The following is a 10,949-nucleotide window of genomic DNA, read 5'->3' as shown; positions in this document are numbered from 1 at the left end:
TGTCCCTTCATTTCTTGATGTAATAAAGTGTCGTTGTATTCTCTTCCCATGTATTTCAACAGTTCCCTCATAGCCAACTAAACAACAACGTGCATTGAAATCTTAAAAAAAAACTAAAACTCCTGAGATTCTCTCAAATTTTTTCAAAGACTAAATACCAAAGTGGCCTGAGATTCTTTTTTTTTAATTCAAAGCGAAAATTTTATCAATTTTTTTTCAGTAATGAGACAGTAGAGGCCCGTGAGATTTTTTCAAGCTGTTTCAAAAACAACACACGGGAGTGTCCGAGAATTTTTAATTAAAAAAAATACACAAGAAGTCGCTGAGATTCTTTCAAACTGTATCAGTAACAAAACACTAGGAGCTCCTGAGATTTTTTTTTTTCCAAAAATGAAACACTAGCGGCCACTGGACTTTTTTCAGATTTCTTCAGTCAGGGTACCTTGAGACTCTTTAAAACTTTTCCAAAATCTAGTGGTACTCCCTGAGACTCTTTCAAACATTTTCAAACTCAAAACAATAGAAGCTCCTGAAATTCATCAAAATTTAATTAAACACTAGAGACCCCTGAGATACTTTCAAACCATTTCAAAAATAGAATAACCGAGACCCTTGAGATCCTTTTTGTTTTTCATATACAAAACACCAGAAGCCCTCGAGATTCTTTAAAATTTTCTTAGTAGTGAAACACGAGAGACTCTTGAGTTTCTTTGGAACTGTTTGAACAATAAAATACCGGGAACCACTGATATTTTTTTTCCAAAACCTCAGGGACCTCTGAGACTCTTTAAAATATTTTGAAAATCAAAACACTAGGAGCTTTTGACATTATTTCAAATATTTTCAAATACAAAACAATAGAAGCTCCTGAAATTCATTAAAATTTAATTAACACTAGCAGCCCCTGAGATACTTTTAAACTATTTTAAAAATAAACCACCGAGAGCCCCTGAGAATCTTGAGGCGCCTGAGATCTTTTAAATATTTTCAAAAACGAAATGCCTGAGATTCCTGATATTCTTTTTTTTTTTCAAATACAAACCACTACAGGCCCCTGGGATTCTTTCAAATTTCTTCAAAGGCTAAATCTCCGGGGTCCCCTGAGACTTTTTAAAACATTTTCAAAATCAAAATACTTAGAAGCCCCTGAGATTCTTTCAAATATTTTCGAATACAAATTAATCAAAATACAGAGATTCATTAAAATTTTGTTAATTAAACACTAAAGGCCCTGAGGTACTTTCAAACTATTTCAAAAACAAACCACTGTGAGCCCCTGAGAATCTTGAAGCACCTGAGATCTTTTAAATATTTTCAAAAACGAAATGCCTGAGACCCCTGAGATTCTTTTTTTTTTTCAAATACAAACCACTACAGGCCCCTGGGATTCTTTCAAATTTCTTCAAAGGCTAAATCTCAGGGTCTCCTGACACTTTTTAAAACATTTTCAAATTCGAAACACTTAGAAGTTCCTGAGATTCTTTCAAATATTTTCAAATACAAATCAATCAAAGTCCAAAGATTCATTAAAATTTGGTTAATTAAACACTAGAGGCCCCTGAGATACTTTTGAACTATTTCAAAAACAAACCACCGAGAGCCCCTGAGAATCTTGAGGCGCCTTAGATCTTTTAAATATTTTCAAAAACGCAATGCCTGAGACTCCTGAGATTCTTTTTATTTTCAAATACAAAACCACTACAGGCCCCTGGGATTCTTTCAAATTTCTTCAAAAGCTAAATCTCAGGGTCCCCTGAGACTTTTTAAAATATTTTCAAATCCAAAATACTTAGAAGCCCCTAAGATTCTATCAAATATTTTCAAATACAAATTAATTAAAATCCAGAGAATCATTAAAATTTAGTTAATTAAACACTAAAGGCCCCTGAGATAATTTCAAACTATTTCAAAAACAAACCACCGAGAGCCCCTGAAAATCTTGAGGCACCTGAGATCTTTTAAATATTGTCAAAAAAAAAAAAATACCTGAGACCCCTAAAATCCTTTTTATGCGAAAACAAAACACTACAGGCCCCCTGGGATTTTTTCAAATTTTTTCAAAGGCTAAATCTCAGGGTCTCCTGAGACTGTTTAAAACATTTTCAAAATCAAAACACCAGGAGCCCCTGAGATTCTTTCAAATAATTTTAAAATACAAATCAACAGAACGCCCGAGATTCATTAAAATTTAATTAATTAAACACTAGAGGCCCCTGAGATACTTTCAAACTATTTCAAAAACAAACCACCGAGAGCCCCTGAGAATCTAGAGGTCTCTGAGATCTGTTAAATATTTTCAAAAACCAAATGCCTGAAACTCCTGAGATTTTTTTTTATTATTTTCAAATACAAAACACTAGAAGCCCTCAAGATTCTATAAAATTTTCTTAGTAGTAAGACACGAGAGGCTCTTAATATTCTTGGAAACTGTTTTAAAAATAAAATATCGAGAATCACTGAGATTTTTTTTTTTTTTCAAATACAAACCACTACAGGCCCCTGGGATTCTTTCAAATTTCTGCAAAGGCTAAATCTCAGGGTCCCCTGAGACTTTTCAAAACATTTTCAAAATCAAAATACTTACTTAGAAGCCCTTGAGATTTGTGCAAATATTTTCAAATACAAATCAAAGTCCAGGGATTCATTAAAATTTAGTTAATTAAACACTAGAGGCCCCTGAGATACTTTCAAACTATTTTAAAAGCAAAGGTCCTGAGAATCTTCAGGCCCTGAGATGTTTCAAAAATTTCCAAAAAAAAAAAAATACCTAAGACTCCTGAGATTCTTTTTTTTTCAGATACAAAACATTAGTAGTCCTCAAGACTCTTTAACATTTTCTTAGTAATGAAACACGAGAAGCTTTTGAGATTCTTTAGAACTGTTTGAAAAATAAAATACCGGGAACCATTGAGAATTTTTTTCAAAAACCAAAACACTACAGGCGCTAGGATTTTTTCAAATGTCTTCAAAGGCTAAATGTCCAGGTCTTCTGAGACTCTTTAAAACATTTTCAAAATCAAAATACTAGCAGCCCTGAGATTCTTTCAAAAATTTTCCCAATAAAAATCAGTATAACTCCCGAGATTTATTAAAATTTAATTAATCAAATACTAAAGGCCCCTGAGATAATTTCAATCTATTTCAAAAACAAACCACCCAGAGCCCCTGAGAATTTTGAGGCCCAGATAAATCGGTCTTATTTTAGTAGCTACTAGACCCGCCCACCCACCCACACTTTTCTTGGAGGATATGTGATTTGCCAAAAACCTTTTTTTTATCTTGGTCGTTTTTTTTTAATCCTACCGAAAAAACGGGAAATATCTAGATTCTTTCAGATTTTTTCAAAAATCAAACATAAGGACCTCCAAAATTATTTCAGATTATTTTCAAGGATAAAACACCAAGGGTCCCCGAAATTCTCTAAAATTTTGCTAAAAAAAAAACAAGGTAGCGCAAGATTCTCCGAGATTCTTTATAAAATAAAACACCAGAATTCTTCTTTTAGAGTTTTTCAAAAATAAAACACTAAGGGTCTCGAGATTCTTGGAGATTTTTTTCATATTTTTTTCAGAATCTCAAAGAATCTAGAGATTTCCTGTTTTTTTTTTTTTTGGTAAAATCAATCTTTTCTTAGAACGTATGTCATTTGCCAAAATCGGTTTTGTTTTACCAGGTACTAGCCCCGCCCACCCACCCTCGTTTTCTTAGAGCGTATGTTATTTGCCGAAAATCGGTCTTATTTTAGCAGGTATTAGCCCCGCCCTCTATTTTCTTAGATAGATCTCATTTGCCAAAATCAGTCATATCTATGCTAAAAGAAAAGAGAGGATGGGTGGGAGGGGCTAGTACCTGCTAAGATAAGACTGATTTTGGCAAATAAGATACCCTCGATGAAAAGAGAGGGCGGGTGGGCGGGGTTAGTACCTGCTAAGTTAAGACTGATTTTGGCAAATGAGATACCTTCTAACAAAAGAGAGGGTGGGTGGGGGTGGGGGGTTCTAGTACCTACTAAAATAAGACTGATATCTACTCTATAAGAAAATGAAAGGTAGAGGGTACATATATCATTTGGCAAAATCAGTCTTATTTTGGCCTTACCCACCCACCCTTTATTTTCTTCGAGGGTACGCTATTTGGCAATATCAATTTTTTAGACACTAGGTCATTTGCCAAAATCTGTCTTATTTTGGCATGTACTAGCCTCGGTCTTATTTTAGTAGGTACTAGCCCCACCCACCCGCCCTATCTTTTCTTATAGGGTTTGGCATTTGCCAAAATCGATCTTATTTTAGCAGGTACTAGCCCCGCCCACCCGCCCTCACTTTTCTTCGGATAAATATGGCTGATTTTGGCAAATGAGATTCTTCTAAGAAAATAGAGGGCCGGGCTAGTACCTGCTAAGATAAGAATGGATCGGATTGTATTCGGAACGAAAACGGGGAATGTTTTGCATTTATTTTTATTAACTCGGGAATATTGATGTGTTGAAAACTGAGGGAATTGAACAAGAATTCTGTTTTTTTTTCTGTCTGATTTTTATTTTATTTTAGCTATTACTATCCTGGTCCATCAATGAAAAGCCATTTTGGCGGGTTATCTAAAAATGAAGAACTTTGACCTTTTTTTCAATAATTTTAATAACTTTTTGGGACAAATATTCTTAATTTTCATTGGATTTTTAAGGTGTCCGCATTTCGACATTTCTCTGGCAAAGAAATAAACATCTCGAGTTGTTGAAAACCGAGGGATTTGGATAAGGTGTTTGGTTCCTGTTTTAAAACGATTTTTGATTCCAGAAATAAAAAGCCATTTGGAATGTCTAAAAACAACGGATTTTGTAAGTTTTTTAAGACGCCAAATATCCTGGTCCAGAAGTAGGAGTTTACGTCCTACTACTAAACACCAGAGGCTCCTTAGATTTTTGTTTAATTTCTTCAAAAACAAAACAACAGAGGCCCTTGACGTTCTTTCAATTTTTTTTCAAAAGTAAAATATCGGAAACTCCCGAATTCCTTCAAATTAGGTCAAAAAACACAAAGGCCCCTGAGATTCTTTCAGTTCTTTCAAAAACAAAGCTCTAAGCACTTAAAACTTTTTTGGATTATTTCAAACTTTTTTAAGATCAAACAACACCACCAAAGTTCTAAAGTTACATACAATCCAGTTTCTTAGGTAAATTAAGTACTTATTATAAAATTTGATTTTGCGAATTAACATAATCCATTTTTGATTGAATTAATAACATGATGCTGGAGAAATAAAAACAGACAGCCAGACGGAAATTGTCGCGATCGTGTAATCCGCCATCCATCTCCGTACTAAAGACGTACTTGTTTTGGAAAGTCGCCAATTACGTCCCACAATCTATACGTCAGTTAGACAAAGTGCGCCCGGATCGTCCCCCAGGTACCCGTCGACAATACATAACCTCTCGTTCCCGCAGCCGCCGCCGCCGCCCCCGGCGCCTCCTTCTCCGGCGTGCGCTGACAAATGGCCTCAAAGGCTAATCTTGACGTCGGGTGAATGCGACTTAATCGTCCATTAATTTCGAGCAATTTAAGGAGTCCTCAAGATCCGGAGCAGTGAAAGAGAGTAGCGAGCGTATCGCATCGTGGGCGGGTGCGCTCGTATACGTAACAGGTTGCCGACTGATCTTTACCCTTTCCCGAATCCTTTGAATCCGGGCGCTTTCCCTTTCTTAAGTCCGGGTCTCGGCGGGGCCGCCGCTCCACGCCGCCTCGACCTAACTTCCTGCTATTGATATGTAAAAGTGTAAACTTGAGTAACTGTGGCCGCGGTCGTGTTGGCGTAGGTCGGGGACCGCCAGCCGATGCACCCGCTGCGCTCCCTGCGCTCCCTCCGACCCCTCCGCCCCTTCCGCCGACCCTGTCTTAAAGGATTTGGGGCGCGGAACACCGCCGGGATTAATAAGACTGCACGAGAAGAAGGCGGAAGGGACATCGGAAAGGTCAGGGATAAGGGAAGCGGCAAGGACGCGACCTGACGGATGCCGGAAGGTCTTGCTCTTCTCGGCGCTGGCTCGCGGACAAAACCCCTTTTTTGCTTTTCGGACTCTGAAGCAAGTTTCGATGCAGAGGTTTCCACAGATCTTGGCGGTTTTGGGTCCGGGCGAACGATGTCTGCGTCGTACTGGGCATGCGCAAACTGTAAGAGTTAATTGTGACATTCTGGAACAAAACGTCATAGCACCGAAAAATATGAAAATATAGGTCAGGTCAGGTCAGGTCGGGTCAGATCAGGTCAAGTCAGGTCAGAACAAATAAAAAAAATGAGCAAGTCAAATTTCAACTTATTGTTTATGGCGCCAAAAAAATAACACTAAATAATTTTAGTTGATTATTCTTCTTTTAAAGTAAAAAAAAGCAAAAACTTACTCAAAGACTGAAAAGAGGAAAAAAGGCGATTCGTGGTGTTTTTATTTTTAAAACTAATTCGAGAGAATCTTGGGGAAGCTGATATCTTGTTTTTGAAAGAATTTTGTCGATCTTGTATCTTGTTTTCGAAGGAAGTAGAAGAATTTCGGGAATCTCTGATGTTTTGTTTTAGAACTAATTTTAAAGAATCTTTGAGGTTCTTGACGTCTGATTTTTGAAAAAATTTTGAAAAATCTTGTAGATCTTGTATTGTTTTTGAAAGAAATAGAAGAATTTCGAAGATCTCTGGTGTTTTGTTTTAAGACTAATTTGAGAAGATCTTTAGCGTCCCTGATGTCTCATTTTTGAAAGAATTGGAAAGAAATTTAGGGGTCCTTGGTGTCTTCTTTTAGGGTCATTTGTGTTTTATTTTTGAAACTTTTGAAAGAATGTTGGGATCACTAATATCTTCTTTTTGAAAGAAATGGAAGAATCTTGGGACTCTTTTGTTATATTTTAGAACTAATTTGGAAGAATCTTGCAGATCCCCAACGTCTTCTTTTTTAAAGAATTGGAAAAATTTCGGAGATTCGTGGTGTTTTTAGTTTTAGAACTAATTCGAGAGAATCTTGGGGATGCTGATATCTTGTTTTTGAAAGAATTTTGTCGATCTTGTATCTTGTTTTCGAAGGAAGTAGAAGAATTTCGGGAATCTCTGGTGTTTTGTTTTAGAACTAATTTGAAAGAATCTTTGAAGCTCTTGACGTCTGGTTTTTGAAAAGATTTTAAAGAATCTTGCAGATCTTGTATTGTTTTTGAAAGAAATAGAAGAATTTCGAAGATCTCTCGTGTTTTGTTTTAAGACTAATTTGAGACGATCTTTAGGGTCCCTGATGTCTCATTTTTGAAAGAATTTGAAAGAAATTTAGGGGTCCTTGGTGTCTTCTTTTAGGGTCATTTGTGTTTTATTTTTGAAAATTTTGAAAGAATCTTGAAATCACTAATATCCTCTTTTTGAAAGAAATGGAAGAATCTTGGGGCTCTTTTGTTATAAATATTTTAGAACTAATTTGGAAGAATCTTGCAGATCCTCGACGTGTTCTTTTTTAAAGAATTGGAAAAAATTGGGGGATTTCTGGTGTTTTTGGTTTCAGAACTAAATCGAGAGAATCTTGGGGATGCTGATATCTTGTTTTTGAAAGAATTTTGTCGATCTTGTATCTTGTTTTCGAAGGAAGTAGAAGAATTTCGGGAATCTCTGGTGTTTTGTTTTAGGACTAATTTGAAAGAATCTTTGAGGTTCTTGACGCCTGGTTTTTGAAATAATTTTAAAGAATCTTGTAGATCATGTATTGTTTTTGAAAGAAATAGAAGAATTTCGAAGATCTCTGGTGTTTTGTTTTAAGACTAATTTGAGAAGATCTTTAGCGTCCCTGATGTCTCATTTTTGAAACAATTGGAAAGAAATTTAGGGGTAGGTACTTGGTGTCTTCTTTTAAGGTCATTTGTCTTTTATTTTTGAAGCTTTTGAAAGAATCTTGGGGCTCTTTTGTTATATTTTAGAACTAATTTGGAAGAATCTTGCAGATCCCTGACGTCTTCTTTTTTAAAGAATTGGAAAAATTTCGGGGATTCGTGGTGTTTTTAGTTTTAGAACTAATTCGAGATAATCTTGGGGAAGCTGATATCTTGTTTTTGAAAGAATTTAGTCGATCTTGTATCTTGTTTTCGAAGGAAGTAGAAGAATTTCGGGAATCTCTGGTGTTTTGTTTTAGAACTAATTTTAAAGAATCTTTGAGGTTCTTGACGTCTGGTTTTTGAAAAAAAATTAAAGAATCTTGTAGATCTTGTATTGTTTTTGAAAGAAATAGGAGAATTTCGTAGATCTCTGGTGTTTTGTTTTAAGACTAGTTTGAGACGATCTTTAGGGTCCCTGATGCCTTATTTTTGAAAGAATTTGAAAGAAATTTAGGGGTCCTTGGTGTCTTCTTTTAGGGTCATTTGTGTTTTATTTTTGAAACTTTTGAAAGAATCTTGGAATCACTAATATCCTCTTTTGAAAGAAATGGAAGAATCTTGAGGGTCTTTTGTTTTGTTTTAGAACTAATTTGAAAGAATCTTTGGGATCCTTGGTGTCTTGTTTTTGGAAAAAATTAAAAGAATTTTGACGACCCACTTGTGTTTTATTTTTGAAAGATTTTGAAGGAATTTTGGCATCAGGAGTATCTTGTTTTTGAAAGAACTTGAAGATTCTTGGGATCCATGGTGTTTTTTTTTTTGTTTTTAGAATTAATTTGAGAAAATCTTGGGAGTGCTGACGTTGTGTTTTTAAAAAGATTTTACAGATCTTGTATCTTGTTTTCGACAGAAGTAGAAGAATTTCGGGAATCTCTGGTGCCTATTTTTAGAACTAATTTAATAGGATCTTTGGGGCTCTTAATATCTGGTTTTCAAAAGAAATGGAAAGAATCTTGTGGATTTTGTAACTTGTTTTTGAAAGACAGAAGAATTTCGGAGATTTTTCGTTTTAGAACTAATTTGAGAGAATCTTTGTGGTTCCTGAGAAATGGTTTTTGAGAAAATTTGTTGTGGAAAGTATTTGAAAAAAAATTTGTGGTTCGTGGTGTCTTGTTTTTGGAAAAAATTAATAGAATCTTGACGGCCCACTTGTGTTTTGTTTTTGAAAGATTTTGAAGGAATTTTGGGATCGGTAGTATCTTGTTTTTGAAATAACTGGAAGACTCTTGGAATCCATGGTGTATTTTTTTGTTTTTGAAACTAATTTGAGAGAATCTTTGGGGACTTTAACATCTGGTTTTCGAAAGAAATGTAAAGAATCTTATGGATCTTGTATCTTGTTTCTGAAAGATATAGAAAAATTTCCGAGATTCCTGGTGTTTGGTTTTAGAACTAATTTGAGACAATCTTTGTAGTCTCTGATGTCTCATTTTTAACAGAATTTGGAAGAATCTTAGAGTCTCTTGGTGTCTTGTTTTCGAAAAAATTTAATATAATCTTGACGGCCCACTTTGTGTTTTTTTTTTTGAAAGACTTTGAAGGAATTTTGGAATCAGTAGCACCTTCTTTTTGAAAGATTTGGATGAATCTTGGGATGTATGGTGTCCTTTTTGTTTTTAGAACTAATTTGAGAAAATCTTGGGGGTTTTGACGTCGTGTTTTTGAAAAGATTTGATAGAATCTTGTCGATCTTGTATCTTGTTTTCGAATGAAGTAGAAGAATTTTAGGGATCTCGTTCTAGACTTAGAACTAATTTGAGAGGATCTTTGAGGCTCCCTGACATTTGGTTTTTGAAAGAAATTTAATGACTCTTGTGGATCTTGCATCTTTTTTTCTAAAGGAAATAGAAGAATTGCGGAGATTCCTGATGTTTGGTTTAAAAATAACTTTAGAGAATCTTTGGAGTTCTTAATATCTAGTGTTTGAAAGAACCTGGAAGAACCTTGGGCGCTTTTGGTGTCTTGCTTTCTGCAAAATTTAATATAATTTTGACACCCCACTTATATTTGGTTTTTGAAAGAACTAGAAGAATTTTGGAATCCCTGGTGTTTTTTGGTTTTAGAATTAATTCTAGAGAATCTTGGGTGTGTTGACGTTGTGTTTTTGAAAAGAGTTGACAAAATCTTGGTTTTCGAAAAAAGTAGAAGAATTTTGGGAATCTCTGGTGCTTTACCTTAGAACTAATTTGAGAGGATCTTTAAGGTCTCTGACATCTGGTTTTTCAAAGAAATTCAAAGAATCTCGTGGATCTTCTATCATTTTTTTAAGAAGTAGAAGAATTGCGGAGATTCTTGATGTCTAGTTTTTGAAAGAATTTGGAAGAATCTTGAGAGCTCTTGATGTCTTGCTTTCGGAAAAATTTAATAGAATTTTGACGATCCACTTGGATTTGGTTTTTGAAATATTTTGAAGAAATCTTGGAATCTTGTTTTTGAAAGAACTGGAAGAATCTTGGTGATCCTTGGTGTTTTCTGGTTTGAAAACTAAATCGAGAGAACCTTTAGTGTGTTGACTTCGTTTTTTTGAAAAAATTTGATAGAATCTTGTCGATCTTGTAACTTGTTTTCGAATGAAGTAGAAGAATTTTAGGAATCTACTTCTAGTGCTTTGCTTTAGAACTAATTTGAGAGAATCTTTGAGGCTCCTGACATTTTTTTTTAAGAAATTTAAAGAATCTTGTGGATCTTGTATCTTTTTTTCTAAAGGAAATAGGTGAATTGTGGAGATTCCTGATGTTTGGTTTAAAAATAACTTTAGAGAATCTTTGGAGTGCTTAATACCTAGTTTTTGGAAGAACCTGGAAGAATCTTGGGGGCTCCTGGTGTCTTACTTTCTGAAAAATTTAATATAATTTTGACGGCCCACTTGTATTTGGTTTTTGAAAGATTTCGAGGAATCTTGGAATCAGTGTATCTTGTTTTTGAAAGAACTAGAAGAATTTTGGAATCCCTGGTGTTTTTTGGTTTTAGAACTATTTCTAGACAATCTTGGGTGTGTGGACGTGGTATGTTTGAAAAGATTTGATAAAATCTTGTCGATCGTGAATCTTGTTTTCG

This window comes from Zophobas morio, unplaced genomic scaffold (genome assembly GCF_036711695.1).
Source record: "Zophobas morio isolate AGI-343-1 ecotype UQ-CSIRO unplaced genomic scaffold, CSIRO_AGI_Zmor_V1 ptg000081l, whole genome shotgun sequence".
Taxonomy (NCBI): Eukaryota; Metazoa; Arthropoda; class Insecta; order Coleoptera; family Tenebrionidae; genus Zophobas; species Zophobas morio.
This window is presented reverse-complemented; position numbering follows the sequence as displayed.